This window comes from Cimex lectularius, unplaced genomic scaffold, assembly GCF_000648675.2.
Source record: "Cimex lectularius strain Harlan isolate CLEC.00 unplaced genomic scaffold, Clec_2.1 scaffold69, whole genome shotgun sequence".
Lineage (NCBI taxonomy): Eukaryota > Metazoa > Arthropoda > Insecta > Hemiptera > Cimicidae > Cimex > Cimex lectularius.
In genome coordinates this window covers 86,907-99,133 of record NW_019392630.1, presented here as the reverse complement: position 1 = coordinate 99,133, position 12,227 = coordinate 86,907, and the positions used below count along the sequence as shown (strand labels likewise).

At 34.0% G+C, this 12,227-nt stretch overlaps 1 long non-coding RNA gene across 1 annotated transcript; it reads right to left on the bottom strand.

The window, feature by feature from the left end:
- Positions 1 to 4,394: 4,394 nt before the first annotated feature.
- Positions 4,395 to 7,997, bottom strand: LOC106670366. The gene is made up of 3 exons (XR_001341067.2): positions 7,369 to 7,997; positions 7,182 to 7,278; positions 4,395 to 4,574 (listed from the first exon to the last, which is right to left on the bottom strand). It is a non-coding gene; the product is annotated as an uncharacterized LOC106670366 (long non-coding RNA).
- Positions 7,998 to 12,227: the final 4,230 nt, after the last annotated feature.

Genomic DNA, 12,227 nt, shown 5'->3' with positions numbered 1-12,227 from the left:
CTTTCGTTTACAAACGTTTACAAATTAAACGAAAGCTTGGCATGAAGTTGGGAGTTTCTATGTTATATGTTGTACTCATTAATGGCAAATTTGTAGTTTTTCCGATTTTTATTGCACTTTTTTTTTTCTTCACATGGAATTTTCTAACGCTCTTCTTGGTCTTTATGGTAAATTGCGCTTAATTTGGTTCTCTTAGTCACCCTCGCATATGATGAAAATAAAAAATCTCGTCTATGACTTGAATTTCGTGAATTGAATAAATTGGTGATCCCTGAACCTCAAACATTCCCAAGAATGGAAGACATCACGGTCAAAGCCAGGAATGGTACTGGTACACAGTTTTAGATATAAACTCGGTTTTGTGGTCAATTCTTGTAACCAAAGTAGTTATTATATTTGACAATTATTGGTTGGTAGGAAGAGAGTTTACTGGGATTACAGACCATGAACCTTTAGAGCAGGGGTGCTCAAACTTGAACTGCTGGCGATCTACCTCAATATTTTTAGACTACTTNAAAAAAAAAAAAAAAAAAAAAAAAAAAAAAAAAAAAAAAAAAAAAAAAAAAAAAAAAAAACCATAGGCAATTTGGACATATTGGGGCTCAATTCACATTATTACAGTTACGACCACATTACTAATTATTTAATTAAGGTAATTATTTACTGCAATAAATGCCAAATATGTAAGAAAAATAAAATACGAACTATCTGTCCAATCGGGTTGCTTCGTATCATCATTTGGGTTCAGCAACTACACCATACGCAATTATGACATAGACATTGTGGTAACTGGTGGTAAATTGATGGATTTGGTGGCAATAGTTCCTTGAAACGATATATTGGTTGACCACGACAACCTCAAGTGGACAAAAGACAAATGAAAAAAAATGAAAAAATATATATGTGAGTGACTTTTTATATTAAAATTAAGGAATTATGGATTTTTAATGTACAAATTTTATTTATGATGTTTTTATGTTTCGAAATGTAATATAATAATTTTATTTAAAATTTTCTTTTAACTAAACATAGTAATTTTTCTGCGAGAATTATTTTTCCTTTGCGTTTGCGTTTTGATTGCTGGTGAAGAGTTTTTAGCCCAAGTTGACCCGGTGCGTGCTTCGACTTCTTTTACATGCTACTTTGTTTTACCATAGTTCAACAAGATTTGGTGTAGAGGATTTTAATTAAGCGAATAAACACCATTGTTGTTGTAAACAGACCTCTAACTTTAAACTTGGTTCCGGCGCATTACTTAGACTACCAGCTTTAATGATAATACTATGTACCCCAATAACTTTAAAACTCAATTTAATCAAGATTATTACAACTCTATTTTAATTTTAAATGATTCTTAGTGTACATGATATATGTAAATTATTTTTTAGATAATTTGTTTGAACAATAGGCTTGAAATTGTCATTCGGTTTGAATGATGGGTGCCAAATAATCCTTGGCCGTCATCTGTTTCTGATTTGAATGGAAAATTGCTGAATTTCGTATGTAGTCGAAATGTAAAACGACATCGGCGGCAATAATACGCCATACGTGAACAGACGGACCTTAGAATTGGAAAAAAATGGCGAGGATGAAGGCGCCGGAAATAAATTTTGGATCGGCATGGATCGAACGGTCCAGGTGATTGCCCCTTGGAAACGCTAACGGATTAAAATATAATATAATATTAACAAGGTTTCTTCGCCATATTTATCGACATTGAATGTTAACAGTTAACAATTGAAACAATAACAAATTCAAGGCAGAGTGTTGAAGACACTAGTACTAAACGTCGAAATTATTTTTTTTCTAAAAATTCACGATTTTTATGAACATAAATGGAAGCAGGTACTGAATGCTGATCCATTATCTCAGGGTCAAAAATATTTTTAATTGTATATTCAGTTACATATATGTGATACATGTTATTTGTTGGAATGAAAGTATTTATTTGCGTGAATGGAAGGGCCCAATTACCCCACAGAATATCGAGTACTGGGATAGAGAAAATATAATTTACTAGCGTAAGTGGAGCGGCATATCTCCAATTACTCCGAAAGATATCTAGTACCCTGGGGTAGTGTTGCTAACCAAACTATCATGTTATAATCTGTGTTTGTTATTTGTGTTATTTTGTCCACAATTGATGGTGCCCTGAGGTACAGAGAGGCTAGCAAAAGAGAAAGAAGAGAGAGAGAGAGAGAGAGAGAGAGAGAGAGAGAGAGAGAGAGAGAGAGAGAGAGAGAGAGAGTGTGTTGTTTACCGTTATATCACAAACCATCGGGCTAGAGAAAGAAGAAAAGAAATTATTAGGTGTAGAACGCGAGAATGATAAGAAAAGAATAGCTAAGAAAGAGAAAGAGGTGGAGATGACCAATATAGTTTGCTGGCCCTAACACGAAAGTAAATGTCAAAGCCCGGTTATTTTATACTCACATACACACCTTTTTTCTCCTATTAAAGAATCCCTTTAAAAGATTATACACCCTTTGAAGGGCAAAATTGAGCGGTCCTTTACTAATTTCATTACCTGATAATTTCGGGCCAACTCTAATAATCCGTCAATTCAAAGGCAGTTTTGTTGCAAATTTCCAAGCCGATAATACGATTGAGATTGATGATTGATAATGAAAAAATTTACCCCATATAAAAGATTGATTTGCAAAACAAATTCCTTAGCCGACGTTTTAGACCTAGTCTATATTATTTAAATATATTCCATATTTTAATTGATTCTGTTCATTTAAGTACTTAGTTCCTTCGTCGAGGAAACTATGTATATGAAACTATAATGAATTTACAAGGTTAACAAATATGAATATGAAACATGACTCGACCATGTTTGATCTCGTATGGACCGGAATAAAACAGGCGGCCACACCAGGTCTCTGCACCTCGACCTGATAGATCTATTGTGCTCCCCTGTTTTTTTTTATAACTCAGTGGCCAGCTTCAGGTAGTTAATCAGCATCCATAGCTTTGCCTTAGCGGCTCCTTAGTGTAGGATCTTGCTTGCGGTTTTTCTTGTCCTAGTTGCAAAACCTGTACCTACATAGACCTTCACTTCTTTATAATGTTTTCTGCGATCTCCTCCTCTTCCTGGCAGTATCTGCACAGTTGTTCTTCCGTCTGTACTCCTATCCAGTGCATGTGCTTTCTTAAGTGGCAATGCCCTGTCAGGAGTAGTCCAACCAGTATTGTTGCGGTTGCCTAATTCTTTTGTAAGTTTTGAATCTCATCGTGTGCCTCATACCTGTGGTATTGTTCCTCCAGATTTTGGACTCATTAAGGATCCATTTTGAGATGTATCCTCTTTTGAGGAAGGATGCTAAGCCACAGTAGGGTTCAGGACCAAGAGAATTCATGTTGCCCCCCCCCCTATTTGGCCATCATTTCAACCTTTTTGTTGCCTCTATGCCCCGAGTGCCCAGATTCCCATGCCAGGGTCTGGTCATTAGTATCACTAACGTCCATCAAGTCCTCAATGCAGTTCCCAACACTCTTTGCCTTCATGAGGATTTAGAGCCGCCTGACAGTCAGAGAAAATGGCTATCTTCTGGGAATGTATTCCTAGCCTTTTTATTTCCCTGGCGCATTGTTCAATTGCTATGATTTCAGCCTTGAAAACTGTGGCAAGTTTACCTAGGTTCATCGTCAGTTCGGTCTTTGGGTTCATCACCGACCCATATGTCAACGTCTCAAACTCTGTTCAATTAATTTCATTTTAAGACTTGAAACATAGGAGATGGCCATATTTGATAACCTTGTAAAGTAAAAATTACAGTTTCATAGCCGGACCAAGGAACTGAGTGTTTTCTTTCTAATTGGCCTCATCCCAGCTCGTTTATTTTTAATAAATATAAAGTCAAAATATTAAAAGATAGTAACTAAATGTATCAGTGATAAGAGTGATTTGATGATATACGTAACACATAAAAGTATGTCACATCTTTACAATGAGCATAGTTATTAACAGATTTATTGTTGTTACATGCAGATTATACATTTAAGAGCTGCTGTTTAATTCATCCGGCTCTTAGCCTCAAAACAAGGACAAAAATCTACATTTAAAAGAGTCCGAATGTATTTTTTAAACAATCCTAGCTTTTATAAATAATTAATATTCATTTTTTGAAGTGAAACGTACGAACTGAAATGATATCTCCCTTGATTAATGACGACAGCCAGAACGAGTGTTGTTACAAGTCAGTTAAGTGGATCAAAGCCTGTTATTTTACACACAGACTACAAACACATAGAAAGAGGTCCAAACTTATAAAAATAATTGGAATATGTTTCATTCAAAACTACCATATATATGCTTTATACTGCTGAGTAGTTTAGAATACTAAAAAATATAGAAACTATTGTAAAATTTAACTATTTTTGTTAGATATTTTTGAGGCCTTCGATACGATGTATTGATTAGTCTTCTTCGTTCATTCCATTCTGTCTCATCGGTTTTTATATTAGGTGTACTGTTAATCTGTTTGTTCGAAGTTTGCGAAAGAAATTGTCTGTCCTACTGTGAGGCAATACAGCGAAACATGTAGCGAGACTGGGTGGACGAATGACATCTGAAAAGGTCAAACAATCCTCTGTCAACGTTTTCTGGCATTGTAAATCTGATTGGAAGACTCAAAGAGAAAATTCATAAATAAATTGACAATAAGAACTACAATAACAAACTCTTCCATAAATAAGTTGGTATAATCAATCAATAATAATCAAATAATAGTGACAATAAAAACTAAAATACTAAACATTTATACTGATTATTCTACCATTTTCTGAGAAACTCTAGCTACATTTATAGATATTTGTTAATAATAGATATTTGTTACGGAAATGTAGAATATTATCTTTATAGTTTAAGATAAATTAACTTGAAAACCTAAATTGTCAAACTGTGCTTTTTCTTGTTGCGGTTATAATTATAGGAGTTCCACAATAGACCTACACAGGTCGCGGTGGAGGAAAGGATTTTTTAAATTCTTAATTAATCCTCAAAAATCTTAATAAAAATCAACCTAAATGGCCAAATTTTGCTTTTTCTTGTAGTTTGACCTTTTCCGATTACCCTGATCTGCATATACTTGGTTTGGTCAGTCCGATACCTTTTGTCTCTTTGCCATATCCAATTATTGGTTTAAGTTATTTTGTTTAAGGTGTCTGTTTTATGTGTTGGGGTAAAATGTCAGCATAGTCTAGGTTTATCTATTTGTTTTACAAACAACCCACCACTGAAGAGGACTAAAAACCTAAATTACCTAATGGCTGTAGAAAAAACAACAAGATTAGCTTAAAATGGGTTCCGGGACGAGAAGGTTCAGAAGGAGATGAACAGGCTGTCCAATTAGCCAAAATGCCCTCTAACCCATGGGACATAACCACAACAAGATGCACAGGAGTGTGTGCTTAAGTTGGAAAAATGGATCGAGAAAGAAAAACTCAAACATTGAAACTAAAAGCACCAGGTATGAGGCAAGATGAGAGATTTATAAAAGGAAGGCAAAGAAACTCCTCTCTTTCAGCAGGCAGGATTTGAGGAAAATTATAGGTCCCTACAATGCCTATTATGCACAAGGCCACTGCCCTATTAACTAACATCTACAAAAAATGAGTAAAGCAGATAATGAGTAAAGGATAGAAAGTGCGAAGAAGCACGGAACTTATGTTTATAGAAAATTTTTTTTCAGACGTATTGTTATAATTTATAGAGGGTCGACAATGTATGGTTAGTATGTAGATAATAAATTTTCTATATTTTTACCTTTTTATTTTTTCTAAAAATGGTGTTCTTTAGGCAGGGTTGTCCAAGAGACAAGTGGTTTTGATTTAGGTTATTTATTTCACATTAATGTTTCGGGCTGTTTTCCCCCTTTTTATCTGCCCATCATCAGAAAACCTTTACAAGATTTCAGTAATTTAGTTTACATTATAATTTGATAAGTATTTTTATTTAAAAATGTTAATTATTATGTTAATTCTGACCGTATCTTCTTATATAGGTTCTTCTCGTTCGTTCCGTTTTTTCTGAGGTGAGCCGATGGTTGGATATATTTCTAAGTGGTTAGGATATATCCTATTTTTATTCATATTTTTATTGTTTTATAAGATTCTACGTCTATAGATTATTTGTATATATTTTTATGTTTTTTATTTTACTAAAAGAGGTATCCATTAGCCAGGGTTAGTCCAAGAGACACGTGGTTTTGATTTAGGCTATTTATTTCACATTTACATTTCGGGCTGTTTTTCCTTTTTTTGCTGCCCATCATCAGGGAAATCTTTAAAAGAAGTACTGTCAGTTAGTTTACATTATAATTTGGTAATGATTTGAACGAGAAGAACCTACATAAGAAGGATAGGATTCAAATTTTTAAATAAAAATACTTGTCAAGAATACTCTTTTTAAAAAAATAAAAAGGTAAAAATATATAAAAATGATCACAGACGTGGAATCCTACAAAAAATAGAAATAATAAATATATAAAAACACCCTCCAAAATATCTAAATTGTCAAATTGTGTTTTTTCTTGTAATTGGGCCTTTTATTATCCTAGTCTGCTTATAAATCCATAGGATGGTCGGTTTGATGTCTTTTGGCTATATGCAGGGTTGCCTGTGCGTTATTTTGTTCATGTGTAATGAGATTTAATGCATCCTACAAAAATGACTGGTACAGCTATTACTGTTTGGAAAAAATCAATTCTAGTTTGACAGATATGCATATTCTTTTTTAAAAATATAGTTCCTATTCACAGCAAGTACAGTAACTTACTGTGAGTAGGAACTATCTTTTTAAAAAGGACTGAACACCGCACTCACTCCATCATTCATCATTTCTAATATGCATCTTGGTTTTTCCGATCATTTTGGCCTGCTTATTGTTCTTTTAGTTTCATCTATCATTAATGGGTGTGGGTTCGCGAAACAAACTGATACTTTAAGAAATAGGCCATAATTTCACCACAACGTAAAGGACACGACTGACTAAACAACTAACAGACCAACACCGAAGAAACCGAAATGCTGAAACCCGTCAGATAAAAGAGAGAGGTAAACTAAAACGATCAGACAAGTTCATCAGCCCATACATCTCAAGAAAATCCCTCACCGCTACAAATACTTACCTTCTTTTTTATCTTGATGGCTTTCACAATATAAATTAAACGACTTACTTTCAAATTATTTCCTTTCGAGAAAGTTAAACAGTGCTAATCAGCGCCAAACCCAGTACAAATGAAGTATGTTTTTATTGCGAATTTGATTATAAACCTGTAAATATAAAGTATAAAGCTTTTTCTAAGTTTCAATGTTTCAGTGATTTAATAAAAAAAACAGTAGAATATTAAAAAAATATGTTACCTGGGTTATAACATGAGGCTGGATGAACATAAAAGGAATTCTTCCTAAGGGGCTGATTATACGTGTGAAAAATAAAATTCTCTTTCGCCTCTTATGTCGTGTATTAGAACAGGAAAAGGTTCAAATAAACAGAAAAATCCTTTTGAGTATTTCGAGTCAAAAGAAGGTTAAACATTTTTATCAGTCGAAAAAAGACCAAATAAATTTTCCCGTTGTTAATAATATCTAGAAAATCGAGTGAATTTGAGCCCCGTGAAATTTAATTGACTATCCTTAATTATTTTATTGAATAGTAATATCCAATGAGGACAATCAGACCTAAAAATACAGACGGGAAGGTCTGGACAAGGAAAAGGGTGTCTGGAGGGGGAGTCACGCCTCCACCCCCGGCGTACAACCCCTGTAACAACCCCGTCGGGCTTCCAGTTCAGTCCTTTTCCAACAACCGATGGAGCCGCTACTCATCGTCCTTCTTCTCTCCGGGATCGCAGCCAACTCCGAGACAATAGGTACTGTTACAAATTTGTTTTTAGAAAACTTTTTCCTCATGTCTTAAAATTATCAAGGTCAAAATTATAATAATTGTGCATGTGAAATATTAGAAAAAAGTGGAGGAAATGAATTTTCAAATTATTTAAACGTGTGTTTGGTCGCATTTTGATTTTTATAAAAAACAGATTTTTTTCGTGACAGTGCGTTATTTAAAAACCTAATTTTCTATTTTATCAATTTTTAAAAAAAAGGATAATACTAATCTGGCATATCACATCGTCATTTCTTAACGCAAATCCAAAAAATTGAATTTTTACTCTTTCTTTCTTAGCTTGTTAAAACTGTTAAACAAATTATTTTACTTTGACATTTAACGTGTTCATATTCAGAATTTTTTAAAAATTATTTACAATCGTCATATTATTGAAATTACAAGAAGCGACGTACCTTTGTGAAGGGGGTGGGCGTCTGCATGAATTATGCACTTTCACTCAACTTCAAGTCTTTAGATTTCGATTTTCTTTGTTCAAACATTCGCCCCCTTTAAAGCAAAGGGCAAAGAAACACTCTGTTGTTTTTTTACACAGAGTTACGCTCACTTAAATATATTGTGATTTGTCATTAGTTAAACTGGACTTGTTTCGTTGTTGAACACGTGGATGACAAAAATTTTTAAAAGTTCTATCGTCACTTACGATCCGCTGCTTGTATTATTTAAAGTTCAACGCATCCAGGCAATTTTTGTAGATATTTAAGCGTTTGCGAATACATATTTAAAACATACTAAAATATATAATTTTGTAGGTAATATTGAATTGATTATATGGAGATAGTGAGATGCGGTCTGGTGTGGCGTAAGTTTTAGAAAAACGTTTTCTTTATCGTGCCAACGTTTCGATCATCTTCAGGGCTCAAAGTGTTTGTTTTCCGAGTAGACGTGTCATTCTTCTGTGTTTGTTGAGAGTCCAACTGTGTATTGAATTTACAGTACATTTTTTTAACGAGGGTTCGCAACAGCAGAGGTCATATAAACCCTCAGGGTGCCGGTGTTTTTGAAAAAAAAGCCCATTTGTAAGTATGTCGGGTTCGAATGCAGGGCCGCTGGATTCGAACCCGGGACCTTACCTTATAGTGATGAGCGCCGTGTCAACGCCTAAACCGTTGCGGCCACCGACGCCCCTACAATGTGTTGCTATTGAAGAACATTTTTTTCCATGTAATTTTTCACAGGCAATTTGGTTGATATAAAGTTTTCAATTATAATTATCTCTACAAGCGTCACATATGTATTTTTAATTCTAAAAATTTACAGTTTTTTTCAAATATCAATTCAAAATACTTAATTTAATGTGTTAAATTTAAAAAAAAAAACCAAAACTGCATTCAAAACTTTTTGTTGTTTGTTCTACAAGATGTGTCAAATTTAATTGAATAGAATTTTTTTCGTTCTTTTCATTCCTGTCCGTCTATTATCGCTGGGTTTATTCAGCAATATTCGGCCAATCTTTCACGATTTCACGCTCATAGACTTGGATGGCAACCTTGAAAATATATTTGTACAATTACTAGATTGTTAAAATTTCAAATTAATGTTATAAATGGCTTTCTTTTTTTTCAAGTCAAATAAATTTTATTTTCCAAATCTTGTTGTTCCATTAGTTACCAAACAGTTGAAAATAAATTAAAAACGCAAATTAGCGATCAATATCGTTAAATAACACAACATCAATGACCGAGCAATGAAATATTTTACAAGAGCTCACTCCCATCGGATAAATTGTCAATAATGGACATTCGAAAAGAACCGTTACTGGATTTGTTCTTCGGGCTTCCTTTATAATATATTTATTTTGGCGAACCGTCACTATTTTTAGCCTTCTCAACGGGCAAGAAAAATATTTGATAGCCGAACGTTCTGGGGTGACCTGTTTAGCACGCGATGATAGCTTCAAGAAAACTCGATAAAGTGGTTGTGATTGACTCGTTTAATGCATAAGTACAGTCATGAGTCGATATCTGCACGATTTCTTACTTATTTCCATCTGGAAAATCTTAAATATTTTAAAAAGGTTTCTTGTTAATAATGAAGTTTTGATAAGAAACCGGAAATAGGTTAATACAACAACATTTTCCAGCTGCAACATATTTCATTCATTTAGTTCTAGTACAGTTTTTGAAAACGAGTAAATCGAGTTTCTCACTAAGTGAATTTAGAAAATAAAAAGAGTTTATTTTTTTAACAAATTGCATAAAAATTAAAGAGAAATCATCACCATTATTTTACAGTGGCAATATGATTGCGTGCGTATTTGTACTTTATTATACAGCATGGATTTCATTCCCAAGGGGTAATTAAACTTACAATTGTTACGCAAATTGTGGACTTTTCGCTGAGAGGTGATAGGGTCACGTGTTCCATTGAAGAGATACATCAGGATAGATCAAATTTAATCCGCCCATCATTGAATTTTATCCCTCCATCCCACAACCTGGACTAATTTCCCTCAGATTCGTCCTCTGCAGTCAACAGAAACGGTTAAATTGTGTCGTTTCCTCTAATTATCATAGGCAACAATGAAACGTATCGATTTGCGAATGAGGGAAATCATTATTTCAAGCTCAACTGCTCCGCGATATTCGAATGTTTTTTCATTTGTTTGTTTTATTATATTTTATCAACGAAATCGCCGAAAAGTTCCGGGAAATCCTCTCGAGATACTTGTTTACACGGTCACGTAAACTAGGGGAATTAAATATATATAAAAGAGTACTTTTTTTTACCTGTGGGAAAAATATGCGTAGGAACCAGCGCACAGATTTTTTGTGAATGTCTCGTTTGTTTATTTATCTGGTTCATCTATTATTTCAAGCCGTCGTACATAACACAATCCACCTAACTGACTGACATAACAAACCTGTGCCCATCCCGACCAAATGGACTATCCACATACTGACAAACGCGCTACACCAAAACTGCGACAACGAATATGTGATACAACTAACACAACTTAAAAACACTGAATAAAATTACATTAAATTCAACAATACACCCCAAAAGACAGTCCAAGATCAGTTATTCATGCAGAGGTGTTTCTCCAAAGCCTTTCCAAAAAATAATGGCTGAGAACGGAATGGTCCATCCGTTTGGATAGTTGACGACAGCACTAAGGACCAATAATAACACACGTAAACTACCAAAAATAAACACAATCATAACTGACCTGTTAGACAAAAACAGTGTGAAAATAAAATATCGATTCACAGAACATCTCAGATACTTGAAAGACAACGATAGTAAATCATTATACGCCACACACTTAATATATCACGATCATGAATGAAACGCAAAAGAAACAATCATGACTTTAATACACAAAGCACAAAAAGGACGAAAAGACAACGTACTGGACAACATACAATACAAACAAAAAACACTTAAAGACGTGTTCCGAAGTACATCTCTAATTTTATTTTTTGAAAAACCTAAAACCCTTCCAACATTTCGGAGAGAGGAATTATTTTCGAGTCGAAATTACGCTGCCGGTTTCTTGGTGATGGAACAGCATCTGATCCTAATTTCTTCATATTGCTACACGAATCAACGTTTTGTGGTTTACTCTGGAGCGTTCAGAAAATTTCTGGGAGTACAATTCGACTGCACGACGCACAATACCACCACAACCCATAAAGCAGTCGTACATATCAACTCACTGTTGATCGCAAAAATTTATTGACTTCCGTTAATTAAGATTTCCTCTCATAATGCGAGTCATAGTGCGACAAACAATGACAAAATGTAAATAAAAAAGGCACTTAATGTTTACTTTAGTGAAGAAGCAAATTATTGGTAATAACTACGAAACAAACGAAATGCTTTTTTTAAAAACTTTTTGCCATTACTTTGTCATTTTTTGGCCAATTTAAAATCCGATTGCACCATTGTTTTCATCGTAAAAATCCTTTAAAATGTTGTGTTGTGTCAGGATGTATAGGGTCGTATTTGAAAATTGAAGTTGAACAGGGCCTGAGATGCCCTTCCTAATTTTTCTACAAAAAAGGAAAAAATTTGAAACTAGACTAAAAAGATAAACAAGTAATTTTGTTTTTTTGATAGCGTAATTGGTTCAAAAGAAATTCAGCCGGGCCGCCTAAAAAGGACACTGTATTTTAAATGTAGTAACATGGAAAAAGAGTTAAAATTAATTTTGTTTACTTCAAGGACTCGTTACGGTAAGATGCGTTAATTTACCCTCTTCTAACCCAGGTCCGTTTGTCAAAGTGGTGCTTTATAACCATTTTAACATTTACTAATTCTGCTCCTAATTGGCTGAAACTGAGATTTACAGGTAAGGCTGACCTTATGATAG